The sequence below is a fragment of the Mirounga leonina genome, unplaced genomic scaffold (genome assembly GCF_011800145.1).
Source record: "Mirounga leonina isolate KUSES-001 unplaced genomic scaffold, KU_Mleo_1.0 Mir_95, whole genome shotgun sequence".
NCBI classification, from domain to species: domain Eukaryota; kingdom Metazoa; phylum Chordata; class Mammalia; order Carnivora; family Phocidae; genus Mirounga; species Mirounga leonina.
The window spans coordinates 8,165,117-8,179,215 of NW_023270865.1; the positions used below are offsets into that span (position 1 = coordinate 8,165,117).

The following is a 14,099-nucleotide window of genomic DNA, read 5'->3' on the forward strand; positions in this document are numbered from 1 at the left end:
CTTCCTTCTTCTTTTTTTTTTTTCCTGACTTTCTGGTTTTCTTGCAGATCAACCTACCTTGATCTGGGCCATGAACTTGTATCCCTCTTCTTTCCTACTTGTGCAGATGGACATTAGAAACATACACAACATGAGGGGCTTTAAATGCCATGGCGTGGCTGAGCCCCTGTGTCTAAAAGGGGTACCGATTAGGGACAGTGTTCACAGGAATCATCAGACGCTAGAGTCTCAGTTTCATGCTCTTGTTACTTACTCATGTGTTTCTGTTTTAGAGATTTCCTCTGTTTACTTTTTTTTTTTTTAAAGATTTTATTTATTTATTTGAGAGAGAGAGAGTGCACAAAAGGGGAGAGGCTCAGAGGGAGAAGCAGACTCCATGCTCAGCAGGGAGCCCGATGCAGGACTCGATCCTGGAACTCCAGGATCATGACCTGAGCCGAAGGCAGTCGCTTAACCAACTGAGCCACCCAGGCGCCCCGTCCTCCATCTACTTTTAACCACTGTATTCAGAAGAAAAATGAGAGACACAAAATAAACTGAGAAGTGGAGTGGCCTTCGAGGGATCAGAGAAAATGAGACACTCTGTGTCTCTGAATGTTTGGGGTCTTCTCTTCTCTCTCTTGAGCTTTCTTGTTTTCTTCTTCTTCATCTAGTAATCAAAGCCCGCACTCACTGCTGGTGGGGGACCCTCCAGGCGAGAGGATGGACAGGGAGGATGTGGGGGCAGAGTTCTGGAGATCTGGGCAGGTGAAGGATGGGACTTGCAGGCAGAACCTGGATCATCTCATGGAGAAGATGTCCAGGAGAAGGACATGCCTTGCTGCATGGAGGTAAATCCCCTGAGTGTGTTTGGGGGTGTAGGAGTGCATGTCCACTGGGAAAGAGAGTGCCAGCAAAGTGAGAAGCCCCAGACTAACCAAAACTCATACAACTAAACTAATGGACTTCTTACTGTTTGTTCCTAGTTATCACAAAGCCCAAATGTCTCATAGGTGTAGTGTTTTAGATTTACCTTGCAGCAAGTTTACTTGTCTGCAGGAGAATATTCTACACACATCTAGCTCCTGCGTGTGTGGAAAAGCACACGGAGTCTCCCAGACGGGTGGACCCCAGGGATGATGGACTTTGCAGGTTCAGGGTCCAAGGGCAACAAGATTCTTCACATGTCCAGAACTTTACCCATATGTCCTATCCTCTTAAGCCTTTGGGAAGGAAGGGGGATTAAGAGAACAGAAGGGTAAGGAGGTAGGAAGAAAGGGCAGTCTTCCACATTTCCTCTTTTGACCTATCCACACAGACTTTCTGAATTGATTCCAGCCAGGTTATCCAAGTACTTGCTTAACAAGTGTTGGAAGAATGTTCTTGTTGCACATCAAATCTCCACTCTCTGCTTCAGCTGAAACTCCATTCGTCTGGACTAGAGTAGATGCAAAGCCTTGTTATATAAGTATAATGGGAGACCATGGGTTGGTATAAAAGGTGCCATGCCAATGTGCAAATAATGGAATCAGATCCTATCCTGTTTTAATGGGGGAAAATAAAGGCACTGCCTGGACAGAGTGGGGGAGAAAAGGAAAGGTAGAGATGGTACGGATCTCAGTTAAACTTCAAGGATCTAGCTCTTTTCTCTTCATCTGCCCTGCTTTATTGACGTTTAAGGCAAAAAGTGACCTTAAAGGCCAGCTGGTTCAATATAGTCATTTCACAAGCGAGGATCATGTACCCCCAGAGGTCAACGCCTCACCGAGCGTCGTCAGGATGGTCAATGGCAAAATACATCAAGGAGCAGCAATCTCGATTTGCAGTCCTGTGCTCTTTTCACAGCAATATGTCGTTTCCAGTGTCCGAGGGCAAAATGAACACCAGGGGCTACGTTCCCTGCCAAAGCTGTGCACAGAGGGGAGGCCCCTTCGGAGGGATGGGAGGGTGGTGGGCAATGAATTATTAGCTGTCCCCCAGCTACTTCTTCCTGAGAATTCTCCCCAGGACCCTGCATCTGCAAGTTTGCTGGGGGCTTACTGTGGCCCTATTTGCAAACTTTCACATTGTCAATGTTCTCATTCTGGTCTAGATTTGATAATTGGCAGATATTTGTTGTAGCCAGTTTTTTTTTTTTTTTTTAATTCTGATTTTGTCTGGACAATTGTGTTCTGCCTATCTTCCCCATCTCCCCCCTCTTTCTTTTTTCTAAGGTGTTCTGTTAGGTCTCATTGTTCAGATTCAGCTGGAATTCACCACTTCCCCACCATCCAACCCTGTCTCTGTTGAGTAGCAATCTCGAAATCAGGCATCGAATGAATGCAGACCTGGGCACCATGGAGCACACGGAGAAGACCCTCTCTCAGGTCAACGCACGCTCTTTGTCAAGTGATGGATGCCTCTGTCCGGGGTCACAGGTGGCTGTCCCCTTGGCACTGTTTTACCATGTGACCTGAGGCACTCTCTGGGCCTCAGGCTCTTCATCAAGGAATGACAATAGCTCAGATAGCTCTGTTCAACTCACAGAGTTGGGAAAATAAAATGTGGGTAACAAAACAGGGTCACACATTATAAAGTGCTGTGCAAATACTCGACACTGCATCACAGGATCCTACCTGTTCATACTCTGAGAACCTCAAAGCTCTGTGGAAAAACAGTTAAATTTAACACAGATTTTATTTTAGAGAATTCATATTGTTAAAAAAATGAGATAGCGCATCATTTCAGGCAAAGGAGAACGGTTCTGTTTTAGAATTCTCTAGTTATCCTCTACCTTCTCCGAGTATAATTGAGTGCTATAATACTGTTTATTGCTCTCTATTCCTTTGGGTGTTGCAGTATATTGAGTAAATTCATAGAGTGCTATGGAGTAGCTGTCCAATTCACCGGATTACAAATGAGAGGATGAACAAGCTGCTTCACTGACCATTTGTTCCGGAGGTTCCCATTATGGGGCCATTTTGATGCGTCCATCAAACCAGGGGCACAGTGGAGTAGGCAGCTGCAATTCGTGCCTCAGAGACACACACCGCTTCTGGATCTCCACCCTCAACATTATTTCCATGTTGTAAGAACACCACATGATTTCAGAGTTGGTAGAATCATCGGATGATATCTGATCCACTTTCCTTTTAAAGCCTACAGGATGGAGGTGGAGAGAGACTCGGAGTCCTGTGGAGACCGCAGAGCCGTGGTTCTCACCCCTGAGCCCGTTTCTTGATGGCTCTTTCATGGATTCAAGGAGACGGCTGCAGTCTTTAGTTTGGGGATACAGGAAAATATTCCAGAGCAGTGGTTCTCAAGCAAGGGGATTTTTTTTGCCCCCTCTACCCTCGGTGGACGTTTGGCAATGTCTGGAGACATTCCTGCCATGATTGGGCGGTGGTGCCACTGGCATCTGGGGGTCCAAGGACAGGGATGCTGTTAAATCCCACAGTGCCCAGGACAGCCCCCACAACAAAGCAGGATCCAGCTCAAAATGCCAGTCGTGCTGAGGCTGAGACACCCTGGTCTAGATGGACTGGTAAGACTTAGATTCAAGCCCTGGATCTATATCCTCTGTCTTCCTAAGTAGGTTGACCAACTGCTCTGTGACTCAGTTGCCTCATCTGTAAAATGGGTATCATAATAGTGCCTATTGCATAGGATTGTCACCAGGGCTAAATAAAATACTGCACGTAAAACAGAGGGACTGTCATGTGTTGGTGCTACATAACTTAACTAGGATAACTAGATGTATGTTGGTAAAATCAAGTAGGGCCTGTGTCGATGCCTGCAGGCACTCACAGCTTGGTAGGGCAGACAGACCCTTAAATTCTGCTTCCAGTACCCCTAAGGGAGGGAGCAGCCCAGTCAGCTTGGAAACCTCTGAAGGCGAGGATTGCCTCTTTCCCCTCCCTGTCCTCAGGATCTAGCACAGGATCTCACTAACTGGTGAATAGGTAAGTGAATGAATGGAGGAATTAGGGAAGCTTCTAAAAAATGTGCTCCTTGCTTGAATCAGATAACAGTGACATAACATAAAAAATAAACACTAACACGGCATAAACAATGAACCATAGGAACATTGTCTATGTGTGAATTATCTGAGTGAGGGGAGAGGGCACTTTGGGCCAGGGCACAGCGCTCAGGAAGATCTGAGGGTAAGAAAGAGCTAGATGTCCTCAGGGAGCCTCAGGTGCCCCAAGTGTGAGCTTTCCACTCTGGAATTTTTATAGAATGGACAGAGTTGAATCCAGAAAGAAATGCCTCTGCTTTGCTGGCCTTTGGCTGGTGGCACTGGCAGCCATATGCCCGGGCCACCCAGCTCCCGGAGACCGATGGATTTAGGAATATATGCTTTTTGGAACCTAACCTGTTTTTAAGGACAAGGCCCTTGGCAGGGCAATTCTCTGAGGCTGAAGATGTACTTGTGTGGGAATTTGGGGGGTTAGGGCCAGAAGGGAGGGCAGACGGTGAAGGCTTGGGTGCAGGACCGGGGAGGTTAAATTGGACCAGAGGGTTGATGTTGTCCCGGTTGCACTATAAGAATCAGCGATGGCTAACATAGAAACCGACATATATCATGTGGCGATGGCATGCTCTGTGACAGGCCCCCCTCTGATAACCTTACAAGTATGTGCTCATTTAACCCACATGACGACTTCACCAAGCAGGCACTATTTTTTCCCCTGGTTCACAGATGGGCCAACTGAGGCACAGGGGGTTCGGTAGCAGCTGGTAAGAGGTAGATCCAGGATTCGAGCTCTCACATTCTATTCCGGACTCCACGCTCTTAATCCCTATGCTGTCCATGAACTTGGTAATAGTGCCCAGTGCACATTAACGGGGCTCCTGTCAGCAATGGGGGGAGGCAGGAGAAAGGCTTGCGGAGCCAGGGACAAAGGTGAGGGGCACTGGCATTGAGACAGGGGCGTGGGGATGAGGTGGGGAGGGAGTCCAGAGCGGTTATGGAACCACTGACCCTACCTGCAGGTGGCCCGAGGCAGAGGGAGGGGTCATGGGTACTATGCCAGCTTTCAGTAAAGAAGACCCTGGTTTGCTATTTTAATTGTATTTTTCTTAAGGCTGAGAAGTTTTAAACGTTGATCCAGAAGCCAGTGTGAAAGTTCTTCAACATTTCAGTGATGAAAGGATGAAATAATCCCCAAGGGAAACCGGCTCAGCTTTATTAGGGCAATCTCTCTTCTGGGCTCGCTCTCCGCAGGGCAGTCTGTGCATTTAGTTTGGAGACCGTGAGGCTAATGCCACCCGGGGCCAGGGGCGAATAGGCTGAGGGATCCCACCACGGCAAGATGCCCACAGGCAGGTCTTTTCAACGTAGAGCTCGGATGTATTTTGGCCTTTGGCTCCTACTTATTAAAAAACCAGCTTATTGTTTATGTGTGAATTATATTATTGAGTTCCTGACATGCTGGGTTTACAGTTTTATGACATCAAATCTGTGGATTGTGTTGTTGAAACTTCTTCAATTGCTTTTTCGTTGACGAGAAAACGATTCTTCATGCAGACTAATTTTTCTCCCATATTTTCTTGAGTTTCTTGTCTCTTGCATATTTAATTCTTGAAGACATCAGCAACCTATTTTCGTATGTGGGTTTCTGTACCTGATTTTCTTCTAGTTCCGTTTATTGAAAAATCAATAGCCTTTGTATATTTCCAGGATTTGTTTCACGTTTACCTCTCCTTTTCCACTCATCTGTTTACTTCTTGCACCATACAATGCTTTTCAATTATTATAGCTTTAAAATATGTTTTAATATTTATTAATGAAAGCCCCTCTCCCTCCTCTTTAAAAATTTTTAATTAATAATGATATTCTGTTGGGCTTTCGTATTTTCTATTTTTAATATTATTTGTTTATTTGTATTATATATTATTTGTAAGAGCTATAACTAGGTAGATTGTAAGGATCTGATCCCCTGGCTTGGATGTGTGTTGATGAAGAAGCAGTCTGAGGAACGCCCAGGTCCCTCATTTTATGTGTCTCTAGGAGGAAGGTAGGACATTTCCAACTGAGAACAGAAAAGAGAGCAGTTTGGGGGCTGGGTGGACCCCGAGGACTAGGGAGGAGGGTGTGGGAACTTGGCTGGGGGACACAAACAATGTAGTCAGTTTGAATACTTGCTAAAACATCCACAAAGAGGGTTTTATTGGTGAGTCCCGGACAGACATCCAGGTTTGGGAGACCCCAGCATTCAGCGCTCACGGAAGCCCTGGGTTTGTACGGAATTCCTCCCATGAGCACAGAGGGCTCCAGGGAAGGCGGCTGAGCAACATTTTGAAGAGGCCCGCAGAAGAAAAGGATTGAAGGAAACAGACTGAAGAGAGCTAGGGAGAAAACTGGGAAGAGAGTGGAGGCGCCAAAGCCCATGGAAGACAGAGGAAGATGATGGCCAAACCCTGCCTCCAGGACAGACGAGATAAGGAGGGAAGAATGGCTGTAGTATTTATAGTTCTTTTTTTTAAATTTTATTTTATTATGTTATGTTAATCACCATACATTGCATCATTCGTTTTTGATGTGTGTTCCATGATTCATTGTTTGTGCATAACACCCAGTGCTCCATGCAGAATGTGCCCTCTTTAATACCCATCACCAGGCTAACCCATCCTCCCACCCCCCTCCCCTCTAGGACCCTCAGTTTGTTTCTCAGAGTCCATAGGCTGTTGTATTTAATAGCACTGAGGCATCGGTGTGGGGTTTCAGGCGAGTGGTGCACGCAGAAACAGACGTCAGCATTGCGGACAGAGGGGAGAAGGAAGAGAGACCCGGCTGGGAGTGAGGGGCAGGCTGGTCAGGCAGCCACTGCAAACACTTGCTGGATTATAAATGGAGGGCGTTCCCATCTCCTGGGGCTCCTGGGCGATCAGTGCCTTCAGGACAGAAGTCCACCTTAAGGCTACTTTTCTGATATCATCATTGCCATGCCAACTTCCTTTTCCTTATTTTTAGCTTGGTGTGTCTTTTCCATTCCTTTCCTTTCAAACCGTCTGTATATTATATCATATATTATATTATGTTAGAGTTTCTGTATGTGCAGGCGTCTGCCGGACAAGTTCAACAATAATCTAGATCTGGTAAGCCGACGGTCTCAAGACTCCTCTTACTTGACCTTTCCACAAATTTCAACAATATTTTCCATAGTTACTCACTCCTTCAATTTTGAAACCGAGCCTGGGCGTCTGCGTGGGGAATGGAAAAAATTATAGGCCTCCCAAGAGAAAGTAAATCTTTTCCATAAAGTGGCCTGACACAGCGTCCAAACATACACTATTCATGTGGTTGAGGAATCCCAAGCCAAGAGATTAGTTTAAAACACGCCAGGGCAGCAAACCTTCGGGATTCTCAGCAAAACAAAGGCTAAACCACTCTGCAGGGACATTTCCACAACCCAGAGAAGGTGCGAGTCCCACGGGAGACAAGCTCATGATTAAGTAAAATACAGAACACAGGGAAAGCAATCTTTTACAATATGTGCACTTGGCTTTATCTTGCTGCAGAGTTGGAGAGCTTTTTTAATCCAAACGGCATGAATTTCTCTAAAAACTCCAAGTTCTTACCTAGTATCTTTTAAAATGTTATATCTGCCCCATTTTCTCTATTTCTTCTTCTGAAACTATTTTCTAGGCATGTTGGACTTTCTCATTTTATTCTTCATGAATTCTAATGATGCTTTTATAAACATATGTATACACACACATATGCACGGACGCACATGTGTTTATATACATGTAGTTTAAAATTCATTTTTTAAAAATTCATTTTTGTTAAAGTACTATATGTACAATATTTAAAGCAAAATGGTTCTATAAGACTCGTGACAACATAGGGAAGAGTCCCTGCCTCACAGTAGATTTCAGCTTCCAAACGCAACCATTTCCAACTCTTTTTTTTTTTTTTAAGATTTTGTTTATTTATTTGACAGAGAGAGCAAGAGAGCACAAGCTGGGGGAACAGTAGGTGGGAGAGGGAGAAGCAGACTCCCCGCTGAGCAGGGAACCCGAGGCAGGGCTCAATCCCAGGACGCTGGGATCATGACCTGAGCCGAAGGCAGACGCTTAACCGACTGAGCCACCCAGGCGCCCCAACCATTTCCAACTCTTTTCTTTCTTTCTTCTGGTATTTGCCTCCATATTGCTATAACACAATATCCACCTGACGGAATTAGCTCTTTTTAAAAAAAATTAATTTCCTTGGGGCGCCTGGGTGGCTCAGTCGTTAAGCGTCTGCCTTCGGCTCAGGTCATGATCCCAGGGTCCTGGGATCGAGCCCCGCATCAGGCTCCCTGCTCGGCGGGAAGCCTGCTTCTCCCTCCCCCGCTCCTCCTGCTTGTGTTCCTGCTCTCGCTGTGTTTCTCTCTGTCAAATAAATAAATAAAAATCTTTAAAAAAAATAAAAAAATAAAAAATTAATTTCCTTGATGCCTTTCTCTTCCTTCCACTATCTTTCAAACTTGTCATGGAAGTTTTTCTTTCTACTGTCATATTTTCATTCTCCAAGAAATTATTTTTGTGCCCCGGTTGTTTCCTTTTTGATTGTGTCCCATTCTTGTTTAATGTATGTGCTGTTTTCTCTTATAACTCTGAGGATATTAGTTATAGTTGTGGGTTTTGTTTTTGCTTCTTCTTTTTCTATTTCTTCTGCTTCTGTTCGTTGCTTTCTTCTTCTCTTCCCTTCCCTAGTCTTCCCTACTCTTCCCTTCCTTCCCCTGCTCTCATCCCCTCTCCTCTCCTCTTTTTGACACACAGAGCTTCTGATGAACTTTTAAACCGTCAGTCTTAAATACGAACCCAGCCAAAAATTACCAGACATTGGAGGAAAGTATTTTGTATAAAAAAGAGTAGATGCTTTTTCTGAGGCTGCTCAGTTTTTCAAAGGGCACATTGTGCACTTTCCCTTCCGAGGGGCAGACCTCCACTGTCAAGGTTCTTAACCTCAAATGTAGGTGGGGGCCTGGAGCCCATCTTGCAGTATGCAGAATTTCACTTACTCCCTCATTTATTAAGCCTGGTCCTTGCCCGAGGTGGAGCTGGGTTTTTCTGAATCCAGAGTCTCAGAGCTTTCTGCAAAGGAATGAGAGGAGAACTGGATCCAACCTTCTCTGATTCAGTCTTCCTGCCAGTTCTATTCTGAGGTCTACACTCACCCCTGCTCTCAAGAGGTACCAGAGGCTTCGCAGCAGGAACCAGCCTGCATTCAGGTTTTGCCATTGTTAGCTTAGATTTGAGTTTTCCATGGGCTAAATGTTTATTATTCATGTTTTATTACTGCATCTTCTCTCCCATTCCATTTGTCCTTTTGAGTTCCTCCTTTTTTTTATCACTACCACCTGAATGGAATTTTCAGGAAGCAAAGGTGATAAATGTTTATATTAAAGCTGTTTATATTAAAGCTGCCATTTTCAACTAGAGATCCACTCCCCCTTCATTTCTGGAAAAGACCTCTTTATCTCTCTGTGCTGCATTCTGAATAATTTGTTCGGATCTAGAGCTTCCCGTTGGTAAATTCTATCTTCAGTTTTATCTATTTAACCTGACAACTAACTTTAATTTTAATGGTCATATTTCTTTTTCCTTTTCGCTCGGAAAAATCTACCTCTCTCCCCCCATGTTTTCCTGTGTTTTTCATTATGATTATTTTCTTTTATCTTTCATCTGTCTTCTCTTTTATCCTTTTTAACAGATATGCTTTATGATCTCTTTAGGACTTTTCTAATCTCTCACGCTCTTGACTCTGCAGCTTCTGTTATCTTTCTTTCTTTTCTGCTTTCGTAATTGCTGAATCACCATTATGGTGAACCAGATCCTCTTCTGTTCTTTAATTTTTGACAATGAGCTCATCTGTAGTGGAGGTTTATTTCTTTCCGTAGGAGGCCTAAGTGCCCTGAGTTATAGAAGAGCCCCTGCTGAGTGTTGTAACGTTTGTTCCTGCTGGTAACCATGGGGTTCACTTTTCTGAGATTTTTGTTACTTGTTGAGATCCCTGTATTATTTGGATAGTGTACATTTAGACCCCACATCTATGCCATGTACAAAATTACTGTTTTGATTTTTCATTGGAGACTTTAATATTATTTTTCACCCAGATGCCTAGGTTGAGATAAGCCTTGCCACTTTCTTTTTATTTATTTATTTATTTATTTATTTATTTATTTATTTATTTATTTATTTGAGAGAGAGAGAGCACTCTCGTGCTCGAGGCAGGGAGAGGCAGAGAATCTCAAGCAGATTCCATGCTGAGCGTGGAACCCATGCTCAGCCTGATGCTGGGCTTGATCTCACAACACTGAGATCATGACTTGAGTCAAAAGCAAGAGTTGGATGCTTAATTGTTTGAGCCACCCTGGCGCCACTTTCTTAGGCCAGTAAGAAGTTATTCTTTATTGCCGTTTGTGCCGGTTATTCAGGTATGGGCTCTTGGCTTTAACCTCCTGCTTCCATACTCTGTTTCTGATGCCAGGGATGGGATTCTGCAAGCTGTAGTTCCCCTCCACCATCTGGCTATCTTTCAGCTTTTGCCAAAGGGGCCTCACAGTGAGAATAGAAGGCAGGAGGAGAGAGGAAAGGCTTCCTGTTTGCTCACTGTTCCTGAAGCATCATTTTGGCAATGGTTCATCATCTCAGTGATGCAATGGCTCTAGTTTCTAGCTTCTTTTTCTACCACCAGTGCCAGAGTCACCCAAGATACCAATATCAGCTGGGTAGCACTTCTTCCTTCGACCTCCGTGTCTTAGGTCTGCAAGGATCCTCCTCCAAAATTTAGGTTCTAATAACCCCACTTCTGGGCAAGAACATATGGGTCCAGACCAATAACTATGTTAAGCAGTTTCTAAGATGACTCCCAATCATCTCTGACTCCTGGTATTCATGCCCTTGTGTAATTCCCACCCCTTGAACATGAGCTGGACCTAACAAACAAACAGAATGCAGCAAAAATAATGAGATGCCACTCCTGAGATTGCTTATAGAAAGATTTCGGCTTCCATCTTGCTTCTCCTCTCTCACTCTCCTGCTTGTTTGCTCTGTTGGAAGTAGGCTGCCATGTTTCAAGCTGTCCTAAAGGGAGAGCCGGGGATGAGGCCAATACCCAACAATAAACTGAGGCCCTCAAGCCAACAGTGTATGAGGAACTGAATCCTGCCAACAGCCACATGAGTGAGCCTGGAGGCAGATCTACCCCCACTTGACACTTCAATTGCAGCTTTGTGAGGGACCCTGAGTCAGAGGGCCCAGCTAAGCCATACCCAGATGCCTGACCTACAGAAACTGTGAGATAATAAATGTTTGTTGTTTTAAGCTAAAACGTTTTGGGGAAATGTGTTAGACGCTCTACATAACTAAATCTACCCCATTTCTGATAACAGAATAACTTTCTGAGGGAGCAGAAGAGCTCCAAAGGTGCTAGCACTTCAGTTATCTCTAGCTCCCAGGTGTCCAAGGCCTCACTATTTCTCCCAACATGGTCACTAGAACCCTGACCCTCAGGTGTTAGGGTCCATGTTCAAGATCCACATTACACAGTATCATGTCTCTGCAGGCTTCCACTTAGTTTCTGGCAGCCTGGGAAAATTTCTCTTATGTTTGAACTTGACAGTGTACTTCAAAGTATTTTGTAATATCTACCCAGGATTTCTCTGTGTTTGAGGGAGAAATGGACATCCTCCTCAGTCCAGTTCCCCCTCAGTTCAGTTCTCTATGCCAGAAGTCCAAGGTCAAGGAGAAGACTCTGGATTTTTATACATAAAATCGGGAAGTCTTTGTATCTTAATTCTTAATATTTAAACAGATTGATCTTTACCAGTTGTTAAAACACAAACTCTAGTTCATAATATGAATCGTCTCCCAGGATGAACACCATTAGGGCAATCTGGTGGCTTAATTGCTTCCTCCCTGATGACTTACGACTTGGAACAGCTACGAAAGTAGGGTATCCAAACAAATACTTGAAGGCCAAGGATAAAAAATGCTAATAATTAGTAACAGCTAGAAGCAAAATTAATTCTCAGTGGGCCCATGATGCCAGCTATTTAATGCAAATTAACAAATGACATTTTAATGTAAAGGACTTGAAAGCTAATATTTTAATTTTCCATGTAAGATCAACAATTCAACAAACAATAATGTGTTAGAGGAAAGAATTTAAAACTGCAGTGATAACTTTATTTCAGAGGTAAGTGAAATGCTATGTGAGGTTTATATTTGTGGATCCAAAATTAGAACAAATTAGGCTTAGGTGCCACATACATTGGAAAGAAGGCCTCATAAAAATAAAAAGTGCTGGCAATAGATGATCACAAAGTGATAAAATTGGTCTTATAATGCTGGATAATGAGGCAATCTCTTGTGGGGTTTTTTTTTTTTTGAAGGATTATGAAGGATAATTCTGAATTAAAATGGTGTTGTTTTGAATTCTTGGGTCTTGTGCTTTAGATAAAAGTTTAGTAAGTGAGGGGCGCCTGGGTGGCTCAGTTGGTTAAGCGACTGCCTTCGGCTCAGGTCATGATCCTGGAGTCCCTGGATCGAGTCCCACATCGGGCTCCCTGCTCAGCAGGGAGTCTGCTTCTTCCTCTGACCCTCCCCCCTCTCATGTGCTCTCTCTCATTCTCTCTCTCTCAAATAAATAAATAAAATCTTAAAAAAAAAAAAAAAGTTTAGTAAGTGAATAATGGACCAGAATTCCGGTTTCTGGCACCGGGTTGTGCTGGATGGATAATTGTGACTTGAAGTACAGATGCACCCCTGTATTCAGACTGTAGCTTCACTATAGCCAGGAGAGGTAGTACTTTTGTGGCTGGTTTGTACAAGATGCTGAAAGAAACCACTCAAAGCTGATAACTTCCATTTGTGAAGGACCCTGCAGTTGACAAATGTCTTCCCACATTTTCTCTCATTTGATTTTTTTTTTTTTTTTGGAAAGAGAGAAAGAGAGAGAGAGCATGAGTGGGAGGGGCAGGGAGAGAGAGAATCTCATGCAGCCTCCATGCTCAGCGTGGAGTCCCACCCTACTCCACACTGAGCATGGAGCCCCATGCTGGACTTGATCCCACGACCCTGAGATCATGACCTGAGTCAAAATCAAGAGTTGAATGCTCAACCAACTGAACCACCCAGATGCCCCTCATTTGATCTTTAGAATGAGCCTGTGTGGTTGGGTATTCTTAGCCTCATTTGATTGATGAAGGAACTGAGAAATTATGATTTGCCCGGTGTCATATAATTTGCAAATGCAGAATTCCTCCCTGAACTTCAAGTGCATTACCATATTCTAACTGGTTTCCAGGTCTGTCTGTGCATTTTGCTCTCTATAATGGCTAGCAAAGCCACACAAACGGTCTCCATTATCATTCTTCAGTGTTTTACTGTATGTTGGGTCCCCCAGCTATCCTAGCATTTGTTTACTGTCTTTGATTTTGAATTTGTTTTTTATAAGACAGAATTCTAAGCAACTTCAGTAACAGTAGACTGTGAACATCTTCTGTGGTGAGCTCTGCCTTCCTCTTCTTTTGGTATTATTTTATTTTATTACTCCAATTAAAGAAAGAAAAAGTTTTTCTCAAAGTGTATCCTGTATACAGAAAATTTTCACATGGCAAACTGTTAACAGTGGGGCATGCCCCTGTATTTGGGGTTCTGAGCAAAGAACAGAAAGTTTCTGGCACTTAGGAAACCCTCCTGTGTTCTCTCTCAGAAACTACTCCCTCACAGGGTAGTCACTGGCCTGATTTCTATGGCACACATTAGCTTTCCTACTTTCATACTTTGTGTAATGAAATCTCTCGTGGCTGGCTTTGCTTGCTCAATAATATGTTTGGGAGGCTCATCCATGCTGTAGAATGTAGTTGTAGAAGATTTGTTTTCAATGCTGCATAATATTCCATGGTGTGGACTTCATTATTTAATACAATGTTATTATTATATGTAAAATAATATATTGTTGTGGAGTCCCAACTAATAGACTAGACAAATATTCTAGAATACTTGTCTTCATCCATTCCACACTTGATGGGCATTTGGGTGGTGTCCTGTTTGGGCTATTATTAATAGTCCTCACCTGAACATTCTAGAACAGGTTTAATGAAGAACATAGTACACAGCTTTTTTTGGTAAATATGACCCAA

General features: G+C 43.7%; 1 long non-coding RNA gene across 3 annotated transcripts in view; it reads left to right on the top strand.

The window, feature by feature from the left end:
- Positions 1–14,099, top strand: part of LOC118006181 — a 177,815-nt gene that overhangs the window by 52,457 nt on the left and 111,259 nt on the right. The window contains exon 6 of one of the 3 annotated variants that reach the window (XR_004677990.1): positions 2,193–5,360. The exons of the other annotated variants lie outside the window; for them this stretch is intronic. This is a non-coding gene — a long non-coding RNA (uncharacterized LOC118006181). Of the gene's footprint in view, positions 1–2,192; positions 5,361–14,099 lie in introns of those variants that run through there. 3 annotated transcript variants of the gene reach the window in all.